At 53.3% G+C, this 11035-nt stretch overlaps 1 protein-coding gene across 3 annotated transcripts in view; it reads left to right on the top strand.

Moving 5' to 3' along the window:
• The window catches only part of Lingo1 (leucine rich repeat and Ig domain containing 1), a 179411-nt gene that overhangs the window by 149460 nt on the left and 18916 nt on the right, over positions 1-11035 (top strand). The window lies entirely within an intron of this gene.

The following is an 11035-nucleotide window of genomic DNA, read 5'->3' as shown; positions in this document are numbered from 1 at the left end:
TCCTCCTCCTCCTTGTAGCTCTGGTCACTCTCTGCCTCCTGTCAGATCCTCCCATAAGTGGGGTTACCCCTGCTCTGGCCCATGCTTCCACAAACAAACCTGAGTGCCCCAAGCGCTGAATCCTGGTGCCATCTGCCCAGGCAAGCCCTGATCAAGAGCTTGGGGGTTGGTGTTCTCACCTGGCCCTCCTTACCCTGCCCACCTCTGGACCCCCACTAATGTTGCCATTAGGGAGACTGGTCTCCAGCTCCATGTCAGTAACACAGATGGTTAGGCCACATGGGTGCTGGTCCCTGCTTTCTTCAAGAGATAAGTACCCTGACTGCCACTCACCCCTCAGTGGCCTTCAGTGACTTCCCTTACTCCCCAGGCCTCCCATTCCTCATCTATGTCATAAGGGTACCAGCACAGGATTCCTGGAGCTGTGGAAAGTATGAAATAGCACCCAAGGGCACAGAATAAAGGCCTGGCAGTGCCCCCAGGGTCACAGGGTCCCTCTGGCCTCATGTAGAAGAGCCCACCCTTCCCTGGCCATCTGCTGACCATGCTCAACCATGAAACTCTAGTCTTTCCCTGTGGACAAAGCAGTCTCTGGAAATCAGAGGAGGGGGCTGCTCCTACGCTGACCTTTATCAAGGAGACATTCGGGTTTGCTGGGAGTGACATGGCCTCTGAGTTGACTATCCCTGGAGGCAGCTCTGCCCAGTTGTGCCTCTCCGGCACTGCCCACAGAGGTGTGACCTGTATTTGTTGTGTAAAGGAGAGAGAGGAGCTAAAGCCTCCAGCTTCGTTCTAAGCCACAGCTAGGTCCCTCAACCCTTTTCTCCTTCCCCACCTCTACCCCCCACTTAGCTCTCTTGGTTGCCATGACAGCAGAATCCTGGGAAGTAGGACTCCTTGGAGGGACAGAAACAGAGTGAGACCATGTATGTGCTAGTGTATTTGCCCAGGTGGGTGTGGGGTGGGGCTGGGGGCTGTGTGTCTGGGTGAGGTCTTTTCCAGGTCACACATCTGGCTCACGCGTGCATGGTTCATAGACTCACAACTAGAGCACAAGCAGAGATGATTAGAGCCTTGCTTACTCGCTACTTTGTTGATAGGGCTGGAAGGTGACAGGGTGTACAGCTGGATGCCTGTCCCCTTGCTCCCCCAGCAGGCTCATGCAAATGTTCCTCTGTCACCTTAGCATGGGAGGCAGGCAGGATACACAGATCGGGAAACTGAGGTCTCTCTGTGTACCTGTCCGTTCCAGTTGGGGCTGTTCTCAGGCTTCCTGGGTCCTCAGTGGATAGGATAGGATAGGATAGGATAGGATAGGATAGGATAGGATAGGATAGGAGTGTATCTGGGGAGGCATTTGGTGTGTTATAGCCCTGGGCTTCCCAGCTCCCTGCCCCAGTAAGAATGGTTAATGTCCACCACAATAGGAGCTCAGCAGCAAGGCCCCCTGTTCACTTGCCCATCCTCAGAACTACATGCTGGCTTAAGAATAGGCTTCAAACACCTCTAAAGTAGGTCTGGAGTAAGCTCTCCAGGAAGACTGGTGAGATGCATGAGATGCAGAGAGGGGAAGGCCCACAGTGGAGGGTCTCAGCGGCAGCTGTCATGCACTTGTCTGGGACCAGCAGGCATGGAGACAGGAGGACACGTACAGGAACCCGATGTCATGTCTGTCTGCTTGCCATGCTTCAGACATGCGCTGGTATTTCTCTCCAGCTAGGAGGCACACACAGACAGCCCATTCTACCGCCAACTCATCAAGGCGAAAATGCCACAGCCAAATTGAAGTGTGAAGAGTTGGCCACTGGTGGAATGAGTAGCCATGAGGTTGGCGACTCTAGGGAGAGTGATGAGTGAGCCCTCAGCCCATCCTACCCACCCCACTGTATGATGGGGACTTTTCTGAGCCCAGCTTCCTGGTTGCAAGCCAGAAGCCAGGACCTCTTACTCCAGACCCTTCTCCCCCAACCCCAGCCCCGCATCATCTGAGGCAGCCTCCCTGCCCTGCTCTGGGTAGAAGGATTGAGGCTCCTGGACCAGCCTGCTCTTAGACTGTGTGCATGGGAGGAAGGGAGTCTGGATGTGTGGGGCAGGGGGGTGGGGTGCGATGCAGTCTGAGTCACTGGAACTTCCTGAGGGCATACCAGGCCTGTCTCCCCACTTGCCTGCTGAGCCACCACAACGAGCACAGGTATTTCTGGCTGGTTTCACACCTCAGCAGGTGGTGTGAACACACTGCCTCGGTGTGCACACCCATGTTTAAATTTGAGACTACGGGGAGCCTTCCTGGGGTCTGAAATCTCAGGCTGCCATCTGATCCATTCCGTGTGCTCAGGATGAAGATCCCACCCATGGAGCCCTTGTCCAAACTCAGACTTCCATGACAGTTGCCAGGGTCAGGGCTTGCTATGGGTCCTGGTTTCACCAAAGTCACCTTATCTCTCATAGTGAAGTGGAGACCACCCATCCTCTGCAGGGAAACATCTTCCCACAGTTTCAAAGTGGCCAGTAAGAACCTAGCTAGGAGCATAGCGTGGTGGGTGCACAACCTTCAATCCCAACACTCAGGAGGCAGAGGCAGACAGATCTCTGAGTTTGAGGCCAGCCTAGTCTAAAGTGTGAGTTCTAGGACAGCCAGGGGTGGCTAAACAGAGAAGATTGGTCGGTCTTCAGCAAACCAAAGAGAGAGAGAGAGAGAGAGAGAGAGAGAGAGAGAGAGAGAGAGAAAGAGCCTGGCTAGCCTCAGCCTGCCCCTGTACTCAAGCCTGCTCTGGGGCCCATTTTCCCCCCAGAAATGCCAAGTTCATTTTTCAGTGGCAGAAATGGCACATGTGGAGGGGGTAGGGACAGAAAGAGAAAGAGGATGCTTAGGTTTGCCCCAGGAATCCCTATTTCAGGGCATCCTCCCTCACCCACCTGCCCTCATTCATGTCATGGGGCTTACAGAGAAAGCTGGACCACAGGCACTGTCTGTGGCTACTGCTCTCTGCTGCCCAGAAGGCAAACCCCCTGCATAGGAGATTAGGAGCTTTTGCCATGGCTGATGAGTCTTGAAGAACAGAAAGAGATGGAAAAAGGTCTGCAGCGCAGCGGACCTACCCTGACTCTAAGGACAAACACTGAATTTCACCATGACACATGGCACACTGGTGCACAGCACATCACAGGTAACATCCCCCAAACTAGCTTCCCACAGAGCAGTACGCACTGGCCTTCTGCTCACAATGGCTCATCCTCCTGGGGGTGAGGTGTGCTGGCCCTGTTCCAAGGGTTAGAATGATCAGAGTAGGGCCATCTCACCGAAGTCTCCTGAGTGCTGAGATCAAACAAGGCAGGCAAGGGAAGAACAATACAAGTGCTTTTCCAGGAAAGGCCATGTTCTAGAAGCTTCACCCGGTCATCACGCCCATCATTGCCTGTTGACAAAGAGACCCCCATCCCGTGCTAGAAACCTCTTTAGCCCACCAGAAAACATCTGGGCCAGAGCTATATCTCCTGGGGTATGGGACCTGAACTGGGGTGAGGGGTTCTCACACATGGCCATAACAGTAGAGAGAAACATGCCTGCGATTGGTAGATAAAGGGAGGGGGGATAGACTTATGCAAGGCAGAGCAGATCCCATGCAGACCACAGGTTCCTGACCTCTCCTGTCACCTAATTCACGTGGCCACTGTCCCCAGGGTGTGACCCGACATCATAACATTCCAGCTTCTCCCTTTAGCCACCATCAAGATCTTGCCTGGATGAATACAGGAGAGCGCCTGAAGGCTACCTCAAGCTACCTCTGCCTCAGCCTGCTCCAGAGATGGGTCTCCTCTGACCCATGGCCCTCCCTGCCCCTACTATCCAAGGACTCAGGTCCCCCTGCTAACAGGTCTGACCTGTCTTGCTGTCCCCTGGTGGCCACTCTGACACGTCTCTGTTCACTCTCCACTTGGTTTGATATACGCTGACATCAATTAGACTGATAGTTCCTGTCTCTCACAAATGGCCCGTGGTCCCAGACTAAAGATGCCCCTCTTAAGGCATGTGCTTAAAGCCCAGAGCAGGCTGTACCTTGGGGTTTTCTCTGACTATGCCAGTATGGCTAATTCCACTGACTCCTACCACCCCAACCTGTCCCAACTTCTCTGGCCTGGGCTAGATAGCCAGGCAGGAAGGGAGCTCCCGGCTTGCCACCCTAGCTTAACAAGGCTAAGCTTGAGATCCAACAGTCAGAGGGAGAATCAGGAGGCCCAGGCTCCAGAAGCTTCAATGCTATGTGGCTTTGGACAGCCCCAGGGCCTCTGTGTGGGTCTATAAAGCAGATATTGAGGACAGCAGGAGACTATAGAAGATAAAACAAAACAAATGAGGACCTCCCCCCCCTCCAGCCCCCACCCCTGAGAGAAGAGGCTAGCCCGAGGCTTATTTAGTGAGCTAAGGCTTTTAGAATTTCCTTCTTCCCTCCACTTAAGGAGTATGCCCTTTGGGGGTATCAGGACTTGGTAAGGGTTGGCAGCGCAAGAAGTGGGCCAGGCTTGCACCCTATTTGCTGGAGGCTGCCTAGGGATTTGGATGCCTCCCCTGACAGAACTAAGCATATCATGGACACCTATCAGACTCCTGAGAGCCAATTCTGGCAGCTGTGGCTCCAGGGCCCTGGATCCACTTTTCCTCTCTACCCCTTGGAATGGGATGCCTGTGGATAGTAGCGCTTGGGTGGGCCAGGTGCTGGCAGCCCGGCTCCTCCCCCCACTTCCACTGTGCCTCCCCGGCTGCTGTCCTGGACTCAGGCCTTAATGGAGCGTAAACAGCCTGGCAGAGGGAAGCCTCATTAGGTCTGATCTAATTAGGAGGTTCTGTGCAGTGGAGGTGGGTGGGGAGGGGCACCCATTCCCAAAGCTTGCTTTGCACCAGGAGTGTCACACATGTATGTTCCTTGGACCCTCCTCATGGTAGACTGTCCCAGGCAGCTGCAATGAAAAGGAGGCTGCTCGGAGAGGGCGATGATATAAGCAACAATGGCTCCCTTAGGAAGTGCATCCCATGGGCCTCCCAATTTCTTGTGCTCCTCAACCTCTCAGGCAGGTGTGTGGCCCCATTTGCCTATGGTGGTCCGCAGTCTGGCTAGATCTTACCCATGAATCTGTCTTTAGACCCCCTCTCTCCATCCAGCATTACCAGATGCCACAATAGGTCAGATGGTAGGAGGCTGGATATGGGGTAGACTGCTCTCTCTCTCTCTCTCTCTCTCTCTCTCTCTCTCTCTCTCTCTCTCTCTCTCTCTGCCTCTGTCTCCCTCTGTGATCAGATTAGGGGAGTGGATGCCATGCCAAGAGGCCCACCGCCCCTTCGTTAGTCTTAGCTAACAAGCTGTTTATGGGTACGACATGACACCTGCTTTCTTCTTTATAAGTTCAATAATTTATAGGCATATTAGCAGCCTGGCGGCTGCCCTGGGCCCCAGCCAGACGGGACGGGGCGATGCAGCCGGGTGCCTCTGCCGATATTTACTCTCTCCCACCATCAATTATTAAGGAGCCCTCCTTCAGTTTTGCACATAATTACACGCGCCGTTATGGTTTGAACTCCCCTGCTCTAAATCCCTCTGGAGCAGGGCCCAGCCTGTCCCACAGGGCTGCCATAGCCCAGGGACCCAGCTGCCTGCAGACTGGGAGAGGTGGCCATAGCTCGGCCTCGAACCCTTGAGTCTCCTTGGCCAGCAGTGATCTCCCCATCCTAGGGTGGAGTCTCTGCACCCTTGCTGTCTGTGTGACATACCTCCCCACCACTGTACACATAGCTGTCTTCTTCTCACTGTTTGATTCAGCACAGCCATGACTACCTGCTGAATGTATGTCCTGGCTCCCCAGTGCCTGCTTTGTGTGTGTGCAAACACAGCCTGTATCATGCTGGGTTGAGTCTTGTTTGCTAGACCATGGACTCTGGGGGTACAGAGAAAGCTATGGCAAATGTTTGCTGAGTGATAAATGAACGAGTGGATGGATAGAAGATGCGTGGGTAGCTGAGTGCTGGTCACTAGTGTGTCCACTGAAGCACCTGCCTCTTCATCCCAAGTCAGCAAGTCCTTCCCAGTCGGTCCTCTTCCTCCCAGACCCCCTACACTATCCTGGTTTAGACTAGGATTGCCCCATGAGCAGCACAGCTGGAGCCCTCATCTACATGCCCGTCACAAGAGGGCAGGACAGGGTGGAGTGAGAGAATGTCCCCTCAATCTCATGTTTACTGTGTGGGTTAAAGAAGTTGCTCACCCTTTCTGATACTGTTTCCCTATTGGCTATATGGGGATGACAACAGTCCCTCTGTGGATGTGGCTGAGGACCTATCAAGACACAAAGCCTCAGTCTTTGTCTGTGGACTGAGCCCACAGAAACGTGAGCTGTCTTGAATCAGATAGTCTCATTCCCACCTTCTTTTGCCCTCAAGTCTCATGGCTGGCACTGGACTTGGCTCTTGAGGCCTACAAACACACACACACACACACACACACACACAAACACCCCACAGACTGATTAAATCAAACATTGCCACATCTTAGCCTACACTATTTAGGAAGAGGAGGAAAAGTTCCCCCCCATGAAACCAAAAAATAAGCCAGAGACCATGCCCTTCCCAAGTTAACTACAAAGTGAAAACCAATCCCCAGATGCCTACTGCGTTTGAAAGCCCAGGACTATTTTCCTGGGGACCCCATACCTCAGTGTCTTCCGTAAGAACAAATAATAGTGTGCCCACCCGTGGGGTTGTTGAGAGATCAAATGAGTTGTTGATTGAGCAGTGAACACAGGAGCTGTGTGCTGCTCGTGGGGGGTGTGCTCAGAGCACAAGGTGTGGGGTGATCCTGACTCCCTTCTGTCTTTGAGAGGTGGCAGTCATCCTCCTGTGTAGATACTTTTCCTCCATGTGTGGATATCTGTGCTCAGGTTGTAGGGTATGCTTCTGAACTTGATAGAATGCTGTGGCCTTGTTTGCATCTTCGCTTTGTTCTTCCAGGCTACATTACAGGATTGTCTATGCCAACTCGTATGGCTCTTGTGTCTGTCCATATCATCATTTGTCATTCCCTTGTGTGATCATGCTGCACTCTGTCCATCATCCTGCCATTGAGAGGTACATCCAAGGCTTCTGACCCTTGCTGTTACAAAAAACCTTGTGGGGGACCTCTTGTTTCTCTGTGATGTGTACCCAGCACGGAGCTGCTGAATAACAGACTGTGCATCCTCTCAACCTTACCAGGGGGCAGCCTAGCTGCTGTGTAGTTCCTCACCCATTGGCAGGAGGCACTTTGCCTGCATTAGCCCGTGCCCTGACCCATGGCGAGAGCAAGGAATGGTGGCACACATGTAACAGGCAGAGCATACATTAGTCAGGCGCTGCTTTGTAACAAGCCACACCTGCAGTGGCTTAGAACAAATAAATATGACCTCATAGATTGCTCGGGGAGGGAATCCAAGTGAGGTAGAACTGGCATCTCTGAGTCAGGGTCTTTTGGGCACTCCAGTCAAGGTATCCAGAGAGCTGCGATCTTTCCAAGGCTCTACTCAGGGAGCATTGCTCCTTTCTGAGTGGGCTTCTCACCAGAGCTGCTAGTGATACGGCAACGGATTCACTCAAATAGGCAAACCACCATGGACAAAGAGCATCCAAGATGGAAGCTGTACCGTTTTTATAATCTTATATCCCAAGTGACATCCTGTCCCTCCACCATATTCTACTCCTCAGAAGTGAGTCAGGGAGTGGACATGTTGCTCAGGGTTAGAGCTCTTGTCTGGCCTGGGACAACAGGAGGGGAGGAAGCGGGAGTCAGTTGGTCCATCTGCACTCAGGGGAGGGTTGGGATAACACAGTGAGAGTCTGTAGGGTAGAAGTAGCCACTGGGAGTCATCTTAGGTCTGCCTAAGGGCTGGGCAACTGAAGCTTGGGAAGTGAAGTGACCTGTCCAGGATCACATAACAATTAGAGAGAGTATCAGAACTAGAACAGGAGGCTGTTCGGGTGCCTCTGAATCTACTACACTGCCTTTGACCTCAGATAATAACAGGTTCTGAGCTAAGTTAATAGACAAGTCTCCAGCACATCGGAACTCAAGATGAGTGCTTAATGAATGGATTTGCTAACAGTGCTGCCTGTTTGCACGCATTAGCTCAAATTTCTCCTCATGTCTCCATGGGGACTGCCAAGCCCAGGCCCTTAGGAGCAGCTGTTCTGCCAAGCACAGAGCCCAGGGTCCCAAAGAGCTGCAGAGTGGCCCCTCTATACAAATAACTATTTAGATTTGCATTTTATGTTTTGCTCCCAATTTAACCTTTTTCTCCCCAGTGAAGAGAACATTTCTCTGGCTCCTCCCATTCCAGGGTAACTCAAGGTTAGGAGCATCCTTGGGTCTTTCCTTGGGGGCTTTGGAGTAGACAGGGACTCACTGATTGACTTCAGACAGAGTTCTTGTTTTTCAGGCCCCAGAGATGGCATATCCAGGCCAGGCGGCCTTCCAACCCTGCCAAGGCTTCTGCTGAAGTCTCAGAGCCTCCCAGCCTCGCCTCGGTGCTTAGCACCCCCAGAGGGCTACTGACTGCTCTGGTCCAGCTGTGGCACCACAACCTCAGCCCTGAGTGAAGCTGTGGCCACAAGGTCTCACAGCCTGGCCACAGGGCTACTTCCAAAAGCAGGGACTTTTCACCCAGCTCCCTCAGGTCCCCACTCCTTTTTCTGCCTCACAATTGCACCATCATGGGACTATGACCTATGGATTAACTGCCAGGTCTCAATCCACTTCCCTCCAGCCTGAATCTCTAGGACTTCATTATGCCACGGACTCCGTAACACTGACATAAAGTGCTGCAGAGCATGGGGTAGTCTGGGGCCTCTGTTGTAGCTCCTGGGTATACAATGCCCCTGATTATAGAACTCAGCTTTCTAGGAGCACAGTATTTTCCTCTAAGGAACTCAGGAACCTTACCCCAGTGTCCTCAAAGTCTAGGCAGGGCTAAAGAGTCCTGAGGCCTCAGCATCTGAGGGAACTTTGGCCCAGAGAGGGGTAGTTCCCTTCAAGGTCACACAGCAATGTAATAGTTAGTTTGTGACATAAAACAAAACATGAGGTTCACCTGAGCACCCAGCTCTAAAGGCCTTGAGTGTGGGCACTGTCTCTTCACCCCCTATTCCATGCCTACTGCTTCTCACCCAGCTTCTGCCGACTCCTAGCTCCTCAGCTCCGTTTTTCTTGCTAATTAGAGGTCTCAGCAATGACTCTGCTGTCCCAGCCATTTTAGAGCCGTCATTAATTTCAAGTGCCTTCAGAAATAACCATCATCGTAAAACCCTATGAGCTGCTGGGATGCAAGCAGGCAGGACCAGCAGACACAGACACGGAGGCAGGCTTGCGTGTGCCACCCTCTCCAGTCTGTGCCTCAGGGGATCCCTGTTCCTGCTAGGGCCCTGCCTGCCTGCTGAAACCTCAGCCCCAAGGGTGAGAGAGCAACAGAGCTGGGACGGCACAGTGACCACTCACAACCGAAGCCCCGCCTGGCCTCTCTCGAGCAGGATAATGTGGGCAATGCAGCAATCCATCCAAGCATCGACTCTCTCGTGGATATGACAGGATCTACAAGCTCAATCCTTCTTTGTTTCATTGCTTTTATTGTATTTCATTTTGAGACAGCTGTCTTGGGGACTTGCAGCAGCCCCACACCCACACCCCACTGCCTCAGTTTCCTGGACTCTGGGATCACAGGTGTGAGACACCACAGCTGGCGGCTGTGCCATTCGTGAGAGGAAGGAAAGCAGAGCTCAGAGCCCTTACAGGCTGGTTGATGTGTTTTAGAAGGCAGGCCTCTCCTCCGCCTGCCCTGCTCTGTGGCCTGAATTCAAGCTACAGAAGACTGGTTCCTTAAAACCATTGGCGCCTACTTTGTTAGTTCTTTCCTAGTTGTACATGGAGACCAGGATGTCCTTCATGCCCATTCGCTCTTGGGAGCTCCTAGTGGACGGACAGAGAACAACAGAGGGGTAGGCCTTGCTTAAGGCCATTAAGTCTGGGGAGGGAGGCAGGCACAGAAGAGATGGATCTTCATTTGTTCTTGAAACACAATTACTACCTAGGAGGTAGACTAACAAAAGCCTGCAGGTGTCCGTGAGCATCCCTTGGCTGAAGTTCTGTTTCTAGCAAAGTCCCCAAACTAGACCATCCTGATGCTTCACAGGTGGCCCTAGGACCTGTGAGAGCACTGGTGAGGGCCACCCCCCCCCCCAAGTCATCTGGCTAAGGAAAGGATCCAGTGTTAGCCTCCTCCCTTCGGGGTCAGAATGATAAGGTCAGGGACCAGGCCCCAGCAGAGCCCTTACAAAGGCTTCTTCGGGTATAGTGCCCTACCCTTCCCAAGTCTCCCTTTCCCATTGCTTCCTCTGGTGGAATAAGATGGAGAATCTGAGAGAGGTCATTTCTTCAGGATACATAGAGAAAGAACAATGGCTGGACTACCACACAATGGAGGAGTAAGACTTCAAGGTAGCTTTGATGTCTCCTCCATCGTCCCAGGACACCGAGAGAAGATGGGTAGATGGGCACCACAAGATCCCAGCCTAGCACACCAGCTTCCTCATCTAGCAGCTGGAGACTGAGGGTGGGGGCGATGGACTCTCCCCCATTTCCCCGACCAGATCACTGAGGCAGGGAGCAGGTGAGTCGGGGGCGGAGATCTGCGGTGGCCGCGCCTTGCCTGCGTCAGTCGCCGCACCAGGAATAGCCCCCGCCCCCGCCCCCGCCCCGCATCGGGTCTGGCAGAGCCTTTACGCAGGAGCTAGGGAGCGTCTATTCCTGTCGGGCTGTGGGAGGAGGCGGCGAGGGAGGGCGGGAGCTCACCAGTAACTCACAAACAGCCGGGGTGGGGGAGCTGGGGAGACTGGGAAGGGGGTGCAAGGATCACGGAATCGGGGGACCCAAGAGCCGCCTGCGCTAGGCTCTGGAAGGGAGGAGACTCGTGTGGCCGCCCCACCTCCCCTCCTACCAGTAAGTCCCTCTGCCAAGCCTGCCTC

This window comes from Mus caroli, chromosome 9, assembly GCF_900094665.2.
Source record: "Mus caroli chromosome 9, CAROLI_EIJ_v1.1, whole genome shotgun sequence".
In the NCBI taxonomy this organism is placed as follows: Eukaryota; Metazoa; Chordata; class Mammalia; order Rodentia; family Muridae; genus Mus; species Mus caroli.
Note: the sequence above shows the minus strand (reverse complement) of the source record. Positions and strands in the feature narration are given on the sequence as shown.